Here is a 22,157-nt window from a genome sequence, read left to right as displayed (position 1 = left end):
ACACACACACACTCTGCACAGGATGAGATGTGATACAGAAATGATTGAGAGAGAAAACCATCACGGCCCTGCATCATTTCGCGGGACCACTTCTAGCAGAACAGTCCTTTGCTGGAATCAGATCCATCACACCCATGCAGTTACCATTTACTATTTGGTGAAAGGGCTATAGCTGATCGTAGGTCAGTGTGTGGCACACTGGTGACAGTGTAAGCAGCTATAACTGTGTAACTATAACTGTTTGTAACTCTGTTTCCAGAGCGGCGTGAAGTGTGGGGAAGTTACCCCCTGTGCATAAAGATTGCCGGGGCAAAAGCGGGGTGACACCGGGCTTTTACAGCACATCACAACCAAACTGCTGTTTAGTCCATCAGCGGTACTGATAAGAATCCATTAGAATGCAAATGATGTCAATTACTGAATTGTGCTGATGCTTCAGAAAAAACAATGGGCGGAACATGAGAACTGGAGAGAAGAGAATACAAGAGAGAGAGAGAGAGAGAGAGAGAGAGAGAGGAGAGAGAGAGAGAGAGAGAGAGGAGAGAGAGGAGAGAGAGAGGAGAGTTTTAAATGGAGCACACGTTCAGTATTTCAGAAACTTTACATACACAGCTGAAGTATTATTTCATAGATCATGTATCAAGTGGGAGTGTTAGAGGTGTTGAGTGTGTATCTGGGAAAGGCCGTCCTCATCTCCTGCATGTGAATACTGCACGTCTTTGATGATAGAAATGCACAGAAACACAGCCTCATGTCTGGGGATGAAGAGGTCCACAGTGGCGTGGATGTGTGGATCAGGAGCGGTTCAACACCAAGGACACAGTGGGAAGAACGAGTGTAAAAGGACAAACAGAGACCTGCGCCGTCTTGCGTTTGTCTGTGGTGTGTGTGTGTGTATGTGTGTGTGTGTGTGTGTGTGCGCGAGTAGAGTATTTAAAGATTTATGCATGTCTGCATTGTATCTTTGCATGTAGGGCAGTGTAATTATGAATATGTATGAACATTTGCTTGTTTGAATTTGCATACATCAGAAAACTATGAGGATGACTCATAGAATATGCAACACTTTTCACATGCCAGAACTTCACTTCAAATTCCCATCATACGACACAGTGGCGGAGAAGCAGCCAGCCAAACAAGCTCTCCGCACAGCCCTTCCTGCCCTGAATCAGCTGGACACCGAGCAGACAGGCCACGTGAAGCGGACCGTGGAGTCCCGGACGGGGTACGAAGCGTGGGCGCCAGCACTAACTCACGCCCGTCCCCACACCACAAGGCCCTCCCATCTCCATCACTCTCACCAAGGTTGAAGACGATGTTTACACGCAGTTAATTTATCGCCACGGAAACTAAGACCATTGACCTGTTAAATGGCCAGAGATAATACTGACCCTAACACAGACTTGTGCACACGCAGGTAATTACAGAGGTTGTCCAGATCAGTCAATACTGACCCCAACACCACCCCCCGCCTCAATTTTCCTTTAGTTCAAACACGTAAAAACCTGTTGACAAACAGACAGGAAAAGGCCTTGGCGGCTTTAATTGTTGGCTTAGCCTTGCAGCTAGAAACACAGTCATTTATATGTGCAGCTTTAGCTCTGGTAACTGGGGAGGATGTTTGGCAACTGGGAAATCATCATTAGCAACTAGGAGATCAGATCACACCAAATATTGCAAATATTTTTCTATTATTTTTATTTGACTTTGCAGTATTTCTTTATTCTTTATTTCTTTACTGGATGCGTTGTATGTGAGTGTGTGCAAACGTGTGTTTGCGCACAAGTGTGTGTGCGCACGTGTGCGTGCAGTCCAGAGATTGACACCGATTCTCACAAGCATGTGACAACATGAGAAATAGCTATAGCAATCCGCTCTTGATCCAGCAGTGAGATATCCATTAATCAATCAAACCTGGGCCAAAGAAAATAAACACTTCCTCTACATAAACATGGCGGGCTGCGGGTGCGGCGTGTTTCTGAACCGTTTGGCGGCGGGGCTGGTGACTTCAGCGGGATCACATCGCTTTCAGTCTGCGCGTGATAAATCTCAGAAAAACTGCGCTCGGCGTCGCCAAACCCATTTATTTTCCATCACTCCCAGCTGTATTTCAGTTAATATTTTATCTTCTGCACCCCGCCCTCCCCCAACACAATGACATGAGATGCCCGGAGCTCTGATAAGCACTCAGAACATCCACTCTTCCTCTCCCCCAAACACCAGCGTTCCCCTCCTCTCCCTCACCTAGCCAGGAATAACACATCCCGGCTATCTACAGCCAAAGATTAATTACTTCGAGAGGATAATTAACTTGTAGTTGACGGTCTTTTGACAATCCATCACTTCTCTGGCGTCGATTGCTGGCTCAGCCGTCACACCAACTATTTACTGTACATCTATCTGATGAAACAAGTACATTGGAAAAGACTTTCAACTGGTGAAGATGGGCTCAGCACTGCCTCCATCAGCACAGGCCAGGCCTTCCACTGGGACACGGGGGACAGCTGGTCACTGGCACCCCCGCCGGGTCACATACACCATTTTTAAAAGAATGATGTCATGCCATTAAGTCATCTCCATGGTTACCCTCTTCACATATAAAAACAGCACTTCGGAAGCATGCCCTGCTATTCCCGATACTGCCCACTGTTATTCCCAGCCACACACACACACACACACACACACACACACACACACACACACACACACACACACACTGTTCTGCTTTTCCCGTTATTGATGGTGGGAAGGCAGCGTGACACCACCAGCATCCTCCACTAGGAACCAGTACCGAAGACAATAACACGCACCGGCGGTCTCGCGGAAACCCAACTAATTACACTCACCGCGCTGTTTCACAAAGAAACCCGCCTGCGCGCACACACACACACACACGCGCGCGCACATGTACACGTGTGTGTTTGACAAAGTATCGACTGTATCGACAGACGAGTACTGCTGAGAAGCGAGTTTGGAATAATCACGCTAGCCGGCGACAGCTTCAGCATGCTTATCCGCTTTATTTTTAATTGCTACCTCGGACGCCGTTCAGATTGACATGAAAGACTGAGGAACTAGAACCAGTTTCAGTGGGAATCTTTACTTCAAGGAGGTGTTAACATCAAATATCCAAAGCTGATAAGGCACTCGTTAGCCCTTAGCATTAGCACGTCGGAGGCTTTATCGCAAGCCTAGGAGGAGAAGCAGAGAGATTAGAGGAGACAGCCATCCAGGGTTCACCTCCTGGAGTCCTGGGGCTCTGTGGAGAGGTCAACTTAATTTTCCCCATCAGATACTGAACCGGCCGCTGATGAAAGAGGTGCTCTTCATTAGCTTGGGGGGGTTTAGACTGAGGAATTCAAAACAACTAGAATGAGAGACTTATATTTGAAGCATAAGGCCCATGTTGATTCTCTCATACACACACTTTACACCTTTGCAATTAACGATGCTTCTACCCACAATTCACTGCAGGGTTATGTAAGTGGTTTGGAATGTTTGCTTTAAAATATTTTAACACATCACTAGGACACTCATTTCATAAATACAAAATAAGGATATTTAGTCCACGGGCAGCACACATGCCTGTCCATCCTAACAGTTCTCATTTTATTGGTCCACAGTGAGCTTTAATAACGTACATCATCATTAAATCTCTCTCATTACAGTCCCACAGAGCTATACCATCCACTAGCCACCAAACACAACGGGCCGGTAATGGCCGACGGCCCTGGTAACGGCAAACCGACGTTCAATCACCCTCCAGGTACCACTTCAGCGGAGGCAGACGGGCGTGTTGAAGACTCCGCCTCCATGCCCGCCCCCTCCAGAGAGACATCAGCCCCAGACGTCTGCGCAGAACTCCTCTCTCCTCTGTGAGATGGGCGGAGCTTCTCCACCACAGGGCTACAGATGGGGAGGAGCTACAATGGAAACCAAACCTCTGCCTTGTATCCATGGAGATCCGGTCATGGCAAACATCTAAATTAACCCAGAGCACTTAGTACTGAGGGTCTGGTGCCATTTCCATTTGGCTAAGCCTATTAAAACACTAAAAGATCAGGCAACCTTTACACAATTAAACTATTAATAAAAGTTATTTCTTACTATGAATCTATTCTCCTTACAAAAATCTACATCTTATTGCCTTATCATGCAATTTTAAAAGAAAAATGATGTGATCAAACGCTGGCAAAGGCAGAGCAATGGGAATATTAAGACCAAACACAAAGTTTGGCCAAAAGCAAGTCATTACAGCTAGAGGTTCCAGTACGTGTGGATCACGCTTGGCACGAGTGGGATGTCCGTCATACGGCTCCAGACTACACGCTACCCTCTTCAACTACGAACGCACATCTATCTCACTCTCTCGATCGCTCACAGGCGTCGATCGCTCACAGACGCCCCCTGCTGGGCTGATGGGCACTACATGGCTTGTAAAGCATCGGTATGACCCGTGACGTAGCATGCCTGCCTTACGTGGATCTTCTGGAACCTGCTTCCACAAGAACTTCTAGAAGCCCCACATGGAGTCAGGTTTCACTCTGGATTAATAAAAGCCATTCCTATCCTCTTGCACATGTGACTGACCTTGATGACTTACTCTTTACTCCAACTACTGCATTTTTAATTCAACACTATTCCAAAATTCTCCTCCTTAAATTCATTATTTTATTTTATTTTTAATTATCTGATTGTTTTCTAGTGTTCCTGTGTGAAGGACATCTCGAGTATGAAACTGTGCTGTAGATCTAAAACTGCCCCACTCTGTGGAAGAGTCTCTAGCCTCCACCCAACATCTAGACGCCGATGCTCCTGGCCTGGGTGGCCGTGGGACGCCTGTGGAGGTATCGGCGAACCGCTCTCATCAACACACACATTTGCAGGGCTGGCAGGAAGAAGACTGGCCCATACATCAGTCTGGCAGACAGGTCTGAGTCTGCAGGCCTGAGACACTACATCCCAACCGGCATGGAAAACCATTAGACAGGCAAACGTTTAATTAAGTGCTCAGGAAGTAGGGAATTAAACTTAGAAGCTGGGTGATGACACACACACACACACACACACACACACACACACACACACACACACACACACACACACACACACTCGCCACAAGCAAGAATGAATTTAGGCACATTAGTACACACACATAAAGGCATACATGTGTATGTGCGAACAGCATCACCCACTATTCCACCATGATTCTAGGCAATAACTGTGCAGTATGTTAGGTGTGTTATAATTACAGAGATTAGCAATGCTCTGTATGCTGTATATTGTTAGCAGAATCACTTAACACAGTGTACGTTTATAATTTAGTTCTCATTCACACTGCAGGATTCCAACCAATTTCCTCTGATAGTATTAGATCTCAGAAAACAATGGATGCAATCAAAGAGGAAAAAACAGCAGAGACTACAACCCCAGCAGAACAGATTACCAGCCTCTATCCAGGGGGCTGTCAATAAACTCAGAGTCCTACAGCTTGGCCCGCCAGGCCCAGGAGTTCACGTGTGGACCGAGCCTACAGCCCCCAGCTGAGCTAAAGTGGGCGGAGTCCGCGAGGGCTGAGATGGGCCTGAGAAGAGAGTTCAGGGTCTAAACGCTCCGACAGGATCACAGCCATCATCAGCATCACAACATCAACCCTCAGAAGACGGAGCACAGAGAGATTCAGCTATGTATTGTACTTGTTTTCGTCCCAGAGCCTTTATGAGTTTAGTTCAGGTAGCGTGTGTGTGTGTGTGTGTGTGTGTGTGTGTGTGTGTGTGTGTTTTCTGGAAAACTATTAAAGAAGAGTTGCACACTCTACAAACCTGTGCTTCTCGCTGTCCTGAACGCTTGGATCACCAATTGCCTCTAAGGTCTGATACAATGTTCACACTACCCAGTGCCCCCAGATGTGGAGCCCTGAGCAAACACAGATGGATCACAAAGAGGGGGGGTTGAGTGGTGGGGTGGGGTGGGGGGTTCTGGTCTCTTTCCTTTTTCTTTTTTTTTTTCAGGTGGTCAGGTGGTCGCAGCTGACCCAAAGAAAATCGGTGGGGGGAGAGTTGAACTTTCAGGTCGATTGGGCAGATGTGAAGGGTGTGTGTGCGCGTGTCTTTCAGGTTGACTGGGCAGATGTGAAGTGTGTGTGTGTGTTATCTGTGCTTGAGCAGGGCTCCTGGTCTTAGAGTTCAGAGTCTTTCTTCCAGCACTGTGGAACTCTGTGCATCACAGTCTGTATGGCAATGTCAGGACTACACAGTACTAATCCCCTCTGTATATACCACACATCTCAATACTAGTCCCCTCTACATGCACCACAGTACTAACCACCCTCACCACTATAACCCCTCTGTACAGTATATACTCCAGTAGTATACAATACTAATCCCCTCTGTCATGTGCTATAGATGCTGCAGTAATAATCATCTATAAAAGCCTTTGAATGTGCTACATAAAGATAAGAAACACCCTTCCACTCTCTGTCAAATGTCTTTGTTCGTTCACCACGTAGCAATAATGCCAAACCAATCTCTAATGTTCTAATGGGAAAACGACCACAATGGTGGCAATAACGACAGCGATGCATGAGAATACCAATCTGAAAATCCCAGAAACGTGGGGTCATTAGCAGCCTATGCTCACATCTCTGAGAAGTTCAGCATCTGAGGAGTGAAAGCTGCCTGCGTATCATTAGCTTGGTCCAGACGTGTCAGGACAGCAGGCAGCCAGCGTGCCTTTCTGCGGGACAGAGCTGAAACCGGAGCAGGAATCCTGTTACGAGACTAATTATCCTACTTGATTCCACTCTTACTGTAATTACAGTGACAGGACAGAGGGACATGGCTGCAGCTAACGCTTAAAGAAGAGAAACACACAAAAACACACACTTGATAAAGCTGTGACTTGAAGGCTCGAGTCTGCTGTAAACCCACATTACTGTGAATCACAGCCATATAAACAAGAGCAGTTTGGAGTCTGATGCATCAAGTCTTCGGTTTGATTGCACCATGTTGAGCTGTTTCTGCAATGCCATTAATCTGTATTGTCTTAAACTCTGTCTCAGCTCTTGCTCTCTCTCTCTCTCTCTCTCTCTCACTCTCTCTCGTTATGAAGGAACACTGATTGCACTACACGACTGCTGCCCTGATTGCATTTTAAATTTAAAACCAATTGCTGATTCCCCCCCAATAATTTACATGTTTTAAAACTAAGAACCCTTCCCATATATATATATATATATATATATATATATATATATATATATATATATATATATATATATATATAGGAAATATTGAACACCCAGACATATGCTGTGTGAATTTTATGAATTTTATATCACAGCATTTAAATCTTTCCATGATTTTATGTTTGTGATGAATAAAGAAGTGAGTTTCTCTGTTTGCAGATTTACGGTTGGAGAAGTTTACTGCAACACTGATGGTGTCTCAAGAGGACACTTCCTGCCTCTCGTGAGGACACTTCCTGCCTCTCGTGAGGACACTTCCTGCCTCTCGTGAGGATACTTCCTATCTCGCCTTCATTTCACACCAGTTCTTAAATTTTTGGGACCATTAAACATCATTTTGGCTTTGCACCTCCAAACAAGATTTTGGACAGAGGTCTTTCATCTGTCTGTGTGCTTCCCTACAATTCTGTGTATGTTCACGTTTACACACGTATAGAGAGACGCAGGCGAGTGTGTGAGACTGATCACTGGAGGCCGTGGTGCTACTGCACGGAACTGCAGGGGAGTGATATCCACTGAACCCAGGAGGAGGAGAGGGGCTTTGGGCCGGGCTGAAGGAGCCGCGGGCGAGACTGGCGTCTGGCCGTGATGAATCCACCGGGGAGAGAGCGACTGTACGGAGCGGCACGGGCAGGCGGTGAGGGGCTGACGGAGCCCACACCATCCCACAGGCAGAAGCCTGAGAAAGGGCCACTGACAATGAAATCAATAAACACAGCTTTCAATCAACCGCCTAGCCAAAGACTGGGGATTCGTCCCACTAATAGCATCCAAGGAGTGTGTGTGTGTGTGTGTGTGTGTTAGAGAGAGAGAGAGAGAGAGAGAGAGAGAGAGAGAGAGAGACTAATTCAGCGAAGCCATAGCTCTTGGCTGATGGAGGCTTGGGCAAATTGAAGTGTGTAAATCGTGGCATTACAGAGCTTTGGTGTGTTAAACCTCCAGCGTGTGTGTGTGCGGATTAGCGAGGCCAGTGCTAACATCTCTCTGTGAGGGGATGCCCTTTCTGACAGCAATGGCTGCCAGTTTGGTCTTAAAGCAGAGCCATTATGCTCATTTTCAAATGCATAATTTTATTTTGGGGGTCTACTAGGACAGAATTTCATGCTTCAGTGTTCCAAAAACACATTATTTTCTCCTACTGTATATCTCCTTTCACCCTCTGTCTAAAACTCTCTGCTAGGACTCCTATGTCTTTAAGTCCCACCTCCTGATGATCCCAGTCTGCTCTAATTGGTTATTTCACCACTCAGCTCTGATTGGATAACTGCCAGAGCAGCGCTAACTCTACTCATTCCACCCCGATGTGTAGTCTGTAAGATTTGGTTAAAAATGATGAAAAATGAAAGTTTGGACTGAAAATTGGCATTGCTTTACTGTTGTATTTCTTTTAAGGCACGATTTGTTTTCAAGCTATACTTAAAAAAAAAATGAACAACTAATTTAAATTAATTTTAACCACAGATTTATTTGTGGTTCTACCTATGGCAGAGTGTACAAAGGATACACTCAACGCAGAGCACAGCGTATTCTTAACATGGCTAGAAAACTGGGCAAACCTCTCCTGACCTCTAGTATTTCCTGTGCATTGTGCGAGGATATGCCAAGTGTTATGTGATGACATCACCTAGTAACAAAGAAAATTTCTGAAATTCGAATGAGGCGTTTCAGGCAGCCGAGAACAGTGGGAGAGAATAGCTCACTCAGGCATGTACCTGGAGCTTTGTAACTTTGCAGACTGTTTACGTGCACAACAAGCTGTATAACACAATAAAGGCAAGGAAGGTATAAAACAGGACGTAATAGGACCCTTTTAAGCCTGTGTTAGGAGCTGAAACAGCAGCGCCTCCACAAACTAGTGGCAACAAAACAAACAATTACGAGGACACAAAGCGTCATCGACGCCAAACACCACCGTGTCACCCTGTTGATCCCAAAAGTTCACAGTGCCAACACATGTTCAAGTTACTAGACTGCTGCTGCAGCAACCTTGTGGAGAATGTTGTGTCCCGTCCATCCGTGAGTGAGGGGTCACCATCCAGTTGCTTTTTTTATGAACAGGTGCTTTTCATAGATCTAGAACACAAATATTAGATAAAACCTGAACAAAATTGTCAGAACTATTCAAATCCAAACTAAAACCACAGAAATTACACTGAACCATCAGTGGAAGGTTCTGGAAATACTATTTGCTTTGTTAAGAAAAATTTCAAGTGTAACAGTAGATTTTGTGAAACATCTTGCATATATGAAGTTTCACATAAGAAAACTATGTTAAAAATGTTAAAGAAGAGACTAAATACTAAGAGACTAAATTCAATTAGTATTTAAATATAAATTACTCATTCTAAAGTTCAATCTATTAAATGTTGTGCCACCAATCAGAGTGGTCTTGTCTGTCAGCAACGCAAGCTTGACAACATTTATCTGTTTAGGAATATGATCAATAGAAACGAGATCAATCGAAATGGTGGAATCTGGAGGCTTAGTGTCTTGGTTACAGGGACCCTACAGTTTGTGAACCCAGGACCACCGAGTCCCCATACACAGGAAAAACCAGAGGGTGATGTCTAAAGAGGTACACAACATCCTTCTCCGGCCTGCTACAGCCCATTTGGACCCATGTGTTCCAGAGGACGACAGCTGTTCCTACCACTGGGTCTGTGAAGGGAGGCAGGAAGAAGACGATACTCACGCTAAATGTACACACACGCACACACACGCACGAACACACGCACTCACACACGCACTCACAAACACGCTTATTTGACAATTTCAAAATTGTCAAAAATCAACATCATTCTACTCTCTGTCTCTGTCTCTAGTGCTTTTATTATTTTTTTGTTATCTATTCATTTCAGCTCCTTATGGAATACTACCTAATGGCTTTAAATTCACCAGGCCAGCAGACCAGGGACACTACTTACAATGTACTCTAACATAAGAGCATTTGTGCAAGATCAAAAATAACTCGATAATTCTCCCTACCATAACTGCTTGAGCTTTTTCATTGGACTGAAGGATTGGTTTTCTTCTTCCATCAAGCAATTCAAATAATTGATCCGGTGACATAAAGAGGACACTGATGAGAGAGCGAGACACAAATAAAAAACAAAAGAAAACAGACCAGTGATTATTCTGAAAAGAGGCCTTATTTATCGGCTTTCCGTCTCTCTCTCTCTCTCTCTCTCTCTCTCTCTCTCTCTCTCTCTCTCTCTCTCTCTCTCCTAAAGAAACATTAACTAATCCATATAAATGACCCCTTTCACTGGGAACCATGTGCATCAGAGGCTGACACTACTCAGTGGCCTGTAGCCCAATTTCACATTGGATTTCTAGCGTGATCTGCAGCGTGCATGAAGAATTGCAATCCCCCAGGCAGCTGTGCAGCTCTGTCCGTGAGCACGCTCTCCAGCACGCTAACCGGGGACACACAGCGAGCCTGGCTTCACCATAATGCACCTCTAAAGTCGATTCAAAATAAGCCTGTTTGTGCCATTGTGTCAATGATTCTGGGTGTGCATGCATGTGTGTGTGCGTACGTGTGTGTGTGTATGTGTTTGTGTCTCCCTGGGAAATGGATTGGATACAGAAGAGTCATCTGTCAGTAGGGTGTTGTGGAGCAAATGCGCTAACATTTAGATGGAAACAGACTGATCAAAATAAGCCAAAGGGTAAGAGAGAGAGAGAGAAAGAGAGAGAGAGAGCGAGAGAGGAGGAGGAGGGGAGGGAGGGGGTGCGGGCGGGCAGAGGGAGACACACAGAGGGAGAGACCTCATGAAATAGAAATTCATGTCATGCTTTTATTGATGGCCGTCTATTATACTGCATAGAACAGGGTACATTTCACACGGCCAAATCTGTGTGTGTGTGTCAGCTGCATGATGTTGGGAAAATGAAGAGAGATTGCACTGTATAAGGCAACCTGTGCTTTATCAGAACCCTCTCAGTACTTGGTGTGCTCTGTGCCCAAGCCCAGCTGCCTCCCAGCTCCGGGCCTTGAGAGGGTGATTCTCAAAAGCTTCTGTACGGTCATCCAGAGATTTGATGACAAACGTCCATTAGTGCAGTCATGTGGTTGTTATCCCAAACCGCTCATCTGCAGCATAAACCCCTCCCCCTCTGCCCTTTAAACCGCTCATGACCGTTTGAAGACGTGACATGATTTCCTCACGTTCTGTGGCATGACAGTAACGCCTGCTACGGCGCTTTCTCTCAGCTCCGTGCACGTGCCCTCGTGCACTGCTCTAGACAGCCTGGCCCATGACTCCGTGAGCCAGCACACACCATCACATCCTCCTGTTCTGGATCTGTAGGGGGGCAGATGGAACCCAATATTCACCAAGCTGCAGTTCTTATTATTGTTTTATTGTTTTTTACTGAGCTATAGGTGTTACGAGCCAATCAAGGATGTTTCTTTGGCTAGCCAAACCTTATTAATTTGATAGAGTAGATATCAAAATACTTTTATGGTTTTGTGTTCTGAAATCTGTAGTAAAATGTATTTTAAAAGTAATGTTCCCAACAAATACGCACGCACATGCACACACACACACACACACACACACACACACACACACACACACACACACACACACACACACACATATATACACACACACACACACACACACACACAGTTTCCCTCTCCTCACTCCTCAGATACACATCCACAACGTAACCCTCATTTTACGGTTTTAAGAACTTATCTTGAATTTAAGTAATAAAAGGTGATGTGCAAGAAGGAGAGAAGAACTCAAACATCTGCAGTGATGTCCATCTTCCATCATTCTCCTTACTGCCATTTCAAACCACTCAGCATATTTGTTATGTGCAAATCATTAGACATAATCATTATAATATATGCAAACCATTGCATGTATTCATTACATTATGTCTGGGTCATTCAACAATACAATTGGTCATTACCAGCTTGGATGTATAACTTACTGCAACCTCTAAATATCCAGACTGATGAACTGTGACAAACCTTTAAGCAGGTCTGACAGTAAATGGGGGAAACCTGACTATCTGACCTTCATCAGCACTGCTGAAGACCTGGCAGTGTAACCACCATGAGACGCAGGAGCAGCGCCATACGGGTCTCTAGGACAGCTGGGACACACAGCACCGCACAGTTCACCTTCTGCGTGGCAGAATCTGGATTCGTTTCTGACCGTTCGCATTTGAGTTTCAGACCCTCATTCGTTAAGCTGGTTGGTTTTCAACAGCAACCCTAGAGCTTCTTGTACCCCACAGACAGCACCACCCTCCACACTAAAACACCCCAGCGTGGTAAAAAGTACCGGCAGGAGCATCACCGCCAACCACAACACAAACACAGCAGAGCAGCTGCTGGCTGTAAACACAGTTTTAAATCCAGACACAGCTCCATGTCCACAGCAAATCCTCACACACAGCATTTCCCCACAGAGCTCCGTTCAGTCAGGCTAAGAAAACCCCCGTCCACACTGAACCCCCCCCCCCCCCCCCCCCACACACACACACTAGCCCCTCTCCCTCCCCACCCCCCCCACGCAGGGCTGCTCGCACACAGGCAGCATCAGTCAGCCCTGCTCCTCAGCTTCAGAGGAGAGAGGAAGTGGCCCAGGAGAAGGGAGCCCGGCCCTTTTACCTTGAGGTCGCGGACGTGAAGGTCAGTGGAACATTTTCTCCATTGATTCCTGCAGGAATGATGAGAGAGAAAGGGTGAGTGAACTTCCCGCAGAACGGTTCTGATGGTACCCCAAGGGGTACATGTACAACCCCATTTTACACACGCAGCTCTAACGGATACAGAGACAGCCCCAATTATACACTGGATGTGACTGTTGGTGCTGTGGTATGAGCAGGTGTGTGTGTGTGTGCGTGTGTGTCTCTCTAGCTGACACTGTCAGATGACCATTGTTAAGATTTACATTTACGAAGTTTTTGAAACAGGAAAAGGCAGCAAATGAGAGATAGAGATGGAGATAGACAAAAAGAGAGAGAGAGAATGAGAGAGGGGGGAGAAAGTGGGAGAGAGACCCATTTGTTTTTTGTCAGCATCTGTCTGGAGACTGAGGAGGAGAGGTAGTGGAGAACAGGAGGGAACCAGTGACAGCACGAATATGAGCAGCAATCAAAACACACACTCTCCACAGCCAAAGCCTGTCTGTCAGCAGCAGTGTAGCAACACACTGCAAAGACTGCAGATTCAATTAATCAAGTGTGTGTGTGTGTGTGTGTGTGTGTGTGTGTGTGTGTGTGTGTGTGTTAAGCAAGGTCTTGATTGCACACAGCCGTGCCCATCTACAGAAACCCTCCATTGACTGCACCCTGTGCCCAGTGTACCATTATTACACACAGTGAAACAGTATGCATGTAATAACGTGTTACGCAAACAGATAAATATACAAAACTACCTTGGAAGAACAATGAAGACAGAACTAATTATTGTATCTGATAGCTTTAACAACATATATTGCTTATAAACAGGTTACGCTGTCGGTAGACGTGTGCCCACCAAACCACAAACACACGCAAATTTCAAATTAACGATAACATCTCTCTTTCTGTCAGGAAACGACACGGGCAGATTCCCCGAACACACGGCTGGGATTGGGGGGGGGGGGGGGGGGGGGGGGGGCATCTCAACGCCCAGAACATCGAGACCCGTGTCTGAACGCTCAGAACATCGAGATTAAGAAGCTTAAGGTAATAGGGTTCTGGAATCCATGGTGTGCTCAGAGTGTGTGTCGACTACACAAGTGTCGTGGGACCGGGAGATAAACGAGTTTGTTCCTAGACGAGTTTAACCTTTTTCTCCACAGCAGTTTTTAGATCTCAGTATTTATTTTTGTTTTTTTCCCCCCACAATTGCTTGATGAAAATAAAACAGCTAATTTTCGTTTTATTGGAGAGCATAAAAAAAAAAAGGAAAACTCTTCCCCTTATGTCACTTCTGACAACGGTCTCCATAGGAACCAAGTGCCTAGCTGTGGGTGGGAGGGGACTGAGGGAAGGTTCCATTCGGGATGCTCTCGTTAAAGTGCTAAAGCTCCATCGCTAGTGAAACCACTCCAGCCATGTTGAACTAACACTAATTGGGATAATTATGTTGACATTGGCAGCTTGGGAAAATGGCTTCCACAGAAGAGGGACTGAATAAATCAGAAGGCCAAGAGGGAAGGAGGATGACACAGCCAACATGGTGAGGAATTACTGAAGAGATGGACACCTCATCACTCATCATCGACTCATCACTGACGCCCGAGCTACACCTCATCACTCATCATCGACTCATCACTGACGCCCGAGCTACACCTCATCACTGACGCCCAAGCTACACCTCATCACTCATCATCGACTCATCACTGACGCCCGAGCTACACCTCATCACTCATCATCGACTCATCACTGACGCCCGAGCTACACCTCATCACTCATCATCGACTCATCACTGACGCCTGAGCTACACCTCATCACTGACGCCCAAGCTACACCTCATCACTCATCATCGACTCATCACTGACGCCCGAGCTACACCTCATCACTCATCATCGACTCATCACTGACGCCCGAGCTACACCTCATCACTCATCATCGACTCATCACTGACGCCCGAGCTACACCTCATCACTCATCATCGACTCATCACTGACGTCTGAGCTACACCTCATCACTCATCATCGACTCATCACTGACACCCGAGATACACCTCATCACTGACGCCCGAGCTACACCTCATCACTGACGCCCGAGCTACACCTCATCACTGACGCCTGAGCTACACCTCATCACTCATCATCGACTCATCACTGACGCCCGAGCTACACCTCATCACTGACGCCCGAGATACACCTCATCACTGACGCCCGAGCTACACCTCATCACTGACGCCTGAGCTACACCTCATCACTCATCATCGACTCATCACTGACGCCCGAGCTACACCTCATCACTGACGCCCGAGCTACACCTCATCACTCATCATCGACTCATCACTGACGCCCGAGATACACCTCATCACTGACGCCCGAGCTACACCTCATCACTGACGCCCGAGCTACACCTCATCACTCATCATCGACTCATCACTGACGCCCGAGATACACCTCATCACTGACGCCCGAGCTACACCTCATCACTGACGCCTGAGCTACACCTCATCACTCATCATCGACTCATCACTGACGCCCGAGCTACACCTCATCACTCATCATCGACTCATCACTGACGCCTGAGCTACACCTCATCACTCATCATCGACTCATCACTGACGCCCGAGCTACACCTCATCACTCATCATCGACTCATCACTGACGCCCGAGCTACACCTCATCACTGACGCCCGAGCTACACCTCATCACTGACGCCCGAGCTACACCTCATCACTGACGCCCGAGCTACACCTCATCACTGACGCCTGAGCTACACCTCATCACTGACGCCCGAGCTACACCTCATCACTGACGCCCGAGATACACCTCATCACTGACGCCCGAGCTACACCTCATCACTGATGCTCGAGCTACACCTCATCACTGATGCCCGAGATACACCTCATCACTGATGCCCGAGATACACCTCATCACTGACGCCTGAGCTACACCTCATCACTGACGCCTGAGCTACACCTCATCACTGATGCCCGAGCTACACCTCATCACTGATGCCCGAGCTACACCTCATCACTGATGCCCGAGCTACACCTCATCACTGACGCCCGAGCTACACCTCATCACTGATGCCCGAGATACACCTCATCACTGACGCCTGAGCTACACCTCATCACTGATGCCCGAGCTACACCTCATCACTGACGCCCGAGCTACACCTCATCACTGACGCCCGAGCTACACCTCATCACTGATGCCCGAGCTACACCTCATCACTGACGCCCGAGCTACACCTCATCACTGATGCCCGAGCTACACCTCATCACTGGAAACCGAGTGACATCAACTGGAAACCGAGTGACATCAACTGGAGACTGAGTGACAAGAAGTTTGGCTAGATTAGGTCTGTGTACACTGAGGCATGTGAAATTAAGCCTCGCCTACCCTTCACCGCGAATAAGGAAGAAACATGTTCACACACACACACACACACACACACACACACACACACACACACACACACACACACACACTTCTGAAGTGGTTTATTGCTTCCAGGGTTTGTGATGATAATCCAGTGCCTCTAGCAACTCCTCTAAAATGATTTGTGATGGTCTGTGGTGTCCCTCCTCCCCCTTTTCTCTCAGAGCTCAACAACACCACTCAAAGGTCCACCTTTAACATGGTCTGTACCCATGTGCCCGAGGTATTCTGTGCCCATGTACCCGAGGTATTCTGTGCCCATGTACCCGAGGTATTCTGTACCCATGTACCCGAGGTATTCTGTACCCATGTACCCGAGGTATTCTGTACCCATGTACCCGAGGTATTCTGTACCCATGTGTCCTAGGTATTCTGTACCCATGTGTCCTAGGTATTCTGTACCCATGTGTCCTAGGTATTCTGTACCCATGTGCCCGAGGTATTCTGTACCCATGTGCCCGAGGTATTCTGTACCCATGTGCCCGAGGTATTCTGTACCCACGTGCCCGAGGTATTCTGTACCCACGTGCCCGAGGTATTCTGTACCCACGTGCCCGAGGTATTCTGTGCCCATGTACGAGGTATTCTGTGCCCATGTGCCCGAGATATTCTGTGCCCATGTACCCGAGGTATTCTGTACCCATGTACCCGAGGTATTCTGTACCCATGTACCCGAGGTATTCTGTGCCCATGTACCCGAGGTATTCTGTGCCCATGTACCCGAGGTATTCTGTACCCATGTACCCGAGGTATTCTGTACCCATGTGCCTGGGATATACAGTAGAGAGTTCAGCTTCTCCATCAACCCTTCTGAGTGTATGAGTTATTACAATGGAAAACATCTCTCATTCATTCATATTCCAAGGATTTATTAGGATTAACACACACACACACACACACACACAACCTTACACCACTACATTTACACACACACACACACACACACACACACACAACCTTACACCACTACATTTACACACACACACACAACCTTACACCACTACATTTACACACACTCACAACCTTACACCACTACATTTACACACACACACACACACACACACACACAACCTTACACCACTACATTTACACACACACACACACACACACACACACACATACACACACACACACACACACACAACCTTACACCACTACATTTACACACACACACACACACACACACACACACACACACACACACACACACACACACACACACACACACCCTTACACCACCACATTAACGCACACGCACATGAACACATGACCTTACACCCCTAGATGCTTTTGTTTTGGGGGCGGGGACTAACTCATTACAACACCAAGGAACACAAAAGCAATTCCATCCATCAAATTCAAAATGAAAATCAACTCTGAATTGTTTAACAGTGCACTCCAGTGGTCCCGAGAGTAGGAACAGAATCAAGACGTTTGGCCAGAGCTGGAAACACAGCCCTTATGCAGGCAGCATGAACTGACCGAGCCTTAGTATGCAAACACTGTCTGAAGGACACACGGGGGAGTGTAAGCGTGTGTGTGTGTGTGTGTGTGTGTGTGTGTGTGTGTGTGTGTGTGTGTACACATGCTGTGCACATAGTGCGAGTGAGGAGAGAAGACAGAGCTGATCAGTGTGTCAGAGTCAGAAAGTGTGAGATAAAGGGAGTGAAAGTGTGTATTTTTGAGTGGGGTTGTGTGTGTGTGTGTATATATATGTGTGTGTGTGTGTGTGTGTGTGTGTGTGTGTGTGTGTGTGTGTGTGGTTGTGTGTGTGTGTGTGTGTGTTTGTGAGTGAGGTTGTGTTTATGGAAGCTAATTTGGATTGTGCTCCATACAGGGTGCAACAGGCCCAGATCAGTGGGGGGAGAATCCTCCACCACACCACAGAACGAGTCCACATGACTACCAGCGCTCACACACACACGGTCCCCAACAACACTAAACACACACCCACACTTACACACGCATGCACAGGTTCTCTCTCATGATGTACTCAAATAATCTGAATTACTTGATTTCAGATTCTTCATTAGTGTCATTAGCATTCATCTACGTTTGGAATTGTGTGGTATAAAGTAAGGATTTTACAGTTTATCTGTGACACACACACAGCACACAAATGCACTGTTGAAGCCAGAGGAATCAGAGTTCCCATGCAGGAGGACTGCGTGTTGGAGGAGTGCGCGTTTGGAGTGCGTGTTGGGAGTGTGCGATGGGAGTGTGCATTGGGAGTGCACGATAAGCCCACTCATGGAACAGCCATCATCTCCCCAGGTCCAGCGGGGGGCACCTGATTGGCCAATGCCTTAAACAGACATTGACTTATTACACTAAACAAACTTATATGTTTTATAATATTTATTGTGCAATAAATAGTAAGGACTGAAAAAAAAAATTGTAGCAACAATTAATAAAACACTTTCATTGTGTTTTCCGTGCTCTACTAGCTTGTGTGGGTAGTGAGGAGAGATGATGTTGGTTTGTTGTTTTCTAAGATGTGCTGATGGTGTGTGTCCGAGGTTGACCCTGAATGACCTCTGTCCTTGGCCCCTTTCACCAGGGTGTGAACACGGCTTTACCCACAACCCCCTTCAGCAACACAAGCCCAGTCCACACACAACAGCACTTCTTACTCCCGTTGTTCAAACTTTAATATGCAGTAGCGAAGCACGCACCATCACTTGTTTTGAGACCCTTAGAGACAACAACTTATTTTGTTATACCGTGTAGTTTTACCCGAAGCGTTCGGTCTGACAGTGATGTGTGGATTGAATCACCTGAGCTCACCCATCCGTTATAAACTATAATTCCACTTAATAGGGAACACTCTGGCCAGTGAAATATGAGTCCTTTGGAAGCTAATTATGGAGTCCTGAATAATAATGTGAAGCTATTAAGCTGATTACTAATATCCGTCCAGCCCCCTCACCCCCCCGGGAGCGCTGTAAACAAGTGGCTTGCTAGCGATCCGAGTGCTAGCATCCTTGCTAGCTTTGATGACTTGAATGTAAGGGTGAAAGGACCCTTCTGAGTTTGTGTGTGTGCATGTTTCAGGTGGAGGAGGAAGAGAGCAGAGAGACAGTTCTGACAGGTAGCACTGCTTGCCTCAGCTGTTTGGCGGTGCGACAGGTTTTAGCGTTACGCCCGCATGCATAAGAGCAAGACTCAGAATGCCACGGGATTCCGACACACAGAAATCCACATCGGTACAACCCATTTATCACTTTAATGAGACATGCCACGTATTTACCAAAAGCATGCGAGGCTAGTTCAGCAGAGAGCGGCGTTAGCTGTTAGCTTGCCTTTTCTTGAGCTTCTGACCGTATAATGAACTACACGCACACAGGATGGCAGCTGTAATGGAGTTTAAGTGCATGATTTAACTCCGATTATTAGAACTGTTAAAATGGTGTCACTGTGATGGCAATAATGTTCATGTAGAAAGGTGAACACAGGAGAAAAGAAGGTGGGTTAAAAAGTCTGATAGATTTTTGCCCTACTGAATGCTGTAGCCTAATGTAAAGTAAACTCTGAAATGAGTTGAGTGTGCTTCAAAAAGGAAAACGTCTTTAACATGTAGGTGCTCAGGAAGGAGGTGGGCGTCTGTGTGAAGTGTCCAGGTCTTTCTCCAACACGTACACAGTCCAGAGCGCCGTTCAGGACTAACGGCTGTTCTGAACGTTCAGGACGTTTTATCAAGACATGCAGGGGAGCAAGAGGAACCGCAGAGACAGACAGATGGAGAGGAAGACAGGACAGGCCAAGAGGAAGACAGGACAGGCCAAGAGGAAGACAGGACAGGCCAAGAGGAAGACAGGACAGGCCAAGAGGAAGACAGGACAGGCCAAGAGGAAGACAGGACAGGCCAAGAGGAAGACAGGACAGGCCAAGAGGAAGACAGGACAGGCCAAGAGGAAGACAGGACAGGCCAAGAGGAAGAGACAGACCGGCCAAGAGGAAGACAGGACAGGCCAAGAGGAAGACAGGACAGGCCAAGAGGAAGACAGGACAGGCCAAGAGGAAGACAGGACAGGCCAAGAGGAAGAGACAGACAGATGGAGAGGAAGACAGGACAGGCCAAGAGGAAGAGACAGACCGGCCAAGAAGAAGACAGGCCAGATTGATGTGTGACGAGAGATGTGTGTGTCCCTGAGGCTCCAAAGACCAGTTAATTGAATCCTCCTGTCAGAGCGAGACGTTCTGAATTTAAACCCCTTACTGTCTCTAGCCTGACAGTTCACTGGCACGGTCAAGCTCCCGAAGTTTATTTACACTGTCTTTGGATAAATAATCGCTGTGAATCTGCCTGGGTTAATTTACTGGGGATTATGTCAAGAAACTACAGAGATAAATTGATCAAATGAGTTGAATCAGTCATTTACAGGAACTTACAGGAACATTACGTTATTATGTCCGTCAATCAGATGATGAGTGTCTGAAGAGGGCAAATCCATAGACATGAGGTCATCAGAGTAAGTGTGAGGAGTATTATGTGAGTGCTGAAACATTAATGTTTGTGAAACAAAATGTTTATTCGACTATGGTGCCTTTCAAAGCAAAGCTACAAGCACAAACTCCTCAGAACCCATCCCAGCAGACTCCTCCTACAGCCCAGCCGACTGCACTGACGTTCTCCTCCTGTTCTCAGTGCTAAAGAATCCTCATCACATCATTTGTGGAGCTACAATTCCACAGCTGTCATTAGGACGTCGCCGTTAACAGCTCGTGTGGAAGGTGGCGGTGTGTGAAGGCTTCACACAGCTGTGTCTGTGCAGGGGCCATGCAGGGCTGGACACTGTCTGTCTCTGGATAACTTCACAAACACCTTCATTCCCCTGGACTCTGAGCTGAGCTCTGAGGCAAAGAACCAATCCTCCTACTCTTAGTGTTGCCGTCTATCTATCGCACGGACAGGGCAGAGAGAGAGAGAGAGTGAGAGAGAGAGAGAGAGAGAGAGAGAGAGAGGGAGAGAGGACAGGGGTTAGAGAGAGAGGGAGGACAGGGGTTAGAGAGAGAGGGAGAACAGGGGGCAGAGAGAGAGAGGAATGAGGGAGGGAAAGAAGTGATAGAGAGAAAAAAGAGAAAGACAGAGGAAAGAGAGGAGAGAGACAGAAAGAAAAAAAGAAAGAAAGAAAGAGAGAGAGAGAGAGATAGAGAGAGAGAGAGAGAGGAGAAAGACAGCGAAGGCAGGCAAGGAGACTTTGAACACTTGATCTGGTCCACCAGAGTACTGTGATGATGTCATGAAGGTGGGAGGTGGAGCTCCGTGAGAATCAGTCTGCAGTGAGGTAGTGAACAAACCAGCCAGTGGTTTAGTTACTTCAGTGAATCATTCCATGCAGTGAGCCAGTGAACAAGTCAGTGATTCAGTGAATCAGCCTGTGCAGTGAGCTAGTGAACAAGCCAGTGACTCATGGGATTGACTCTGAAACAGATGTTGGGTGAATCCATGAGAGTGCATGTCAAAAGCAGGCCGATGCCTACATACCTCTGAGATCTGGGAGAAAGTGTACTCTCAGACAGCATGTTTGAGTTAACTTAAGAGCCAGTCACATTACTGTAATCGGAGCAATTTCGAGCAGTAGAGAAATGGAACTGGGAGCGTGTTCTGGAACTGGGAGCGTGTTCTGGATCAGAACCAACTGAACTTCCTTCAAGTCAGCTCCTCACCTCCACACCACAGGATTAAAGATGAAGCTTCATGTCCTGGGATATATTGTGTGTTCTGGGACCTTTCATGCTGTCTCTAAAAATTGGTTGTCCTGTTTGTGTGTGTGTGTGTGTGTGTGTGTGTTCAAAAAATGTCCACGCTATATATATATATATATATA

General features: G+C 46.8%; 1 protein-coding gene across 24 annotated transcripts in view; it reads right to left on the bottom strand.

The window, feature by feature from the left end:
- The window catches only part of ptprda (protein tyrosine phosphatase receptor type Da), a 256,218-nt gene that overhangs the window by 209,441 nt on the left and 24,620 nt on the right, over positions 1-22,157 (bottom strand). For all 24 annotated transcript variants that reach the window (XM_076993052.1, XM_076993051.1, XM_076993062.1 and 21 more), the window contains exon 3: positions 12,879-12,927. The gene's annotated coding sequence lies outside the window, so the exon portion shown is untranslated. The remainder of the gene's footprint in view (positions 1-12,878; positions 12,928-22,157) is intronic.

This window comes from Brachyhypopomus gauderio, unplaced genomic scaffold (assembly GCF_052324685.1).
Source record: "Brachyhypopomus gauderio isolate BG-103 unplaced genomic scaffold, BGAUD_0.2 sc103, whole genome shotgun sequence".
NCBI classification, from domain to species: Eukaryota; Metazoa; Chordata; class Actinopteri; order Gymnotiformes; family Hypopomidae; genus Brachyhypopomus; species Brachyhypopomus gauderio.
This window is presented reverse-complemented; position numbering and strand designations above follow the sequence as displayed.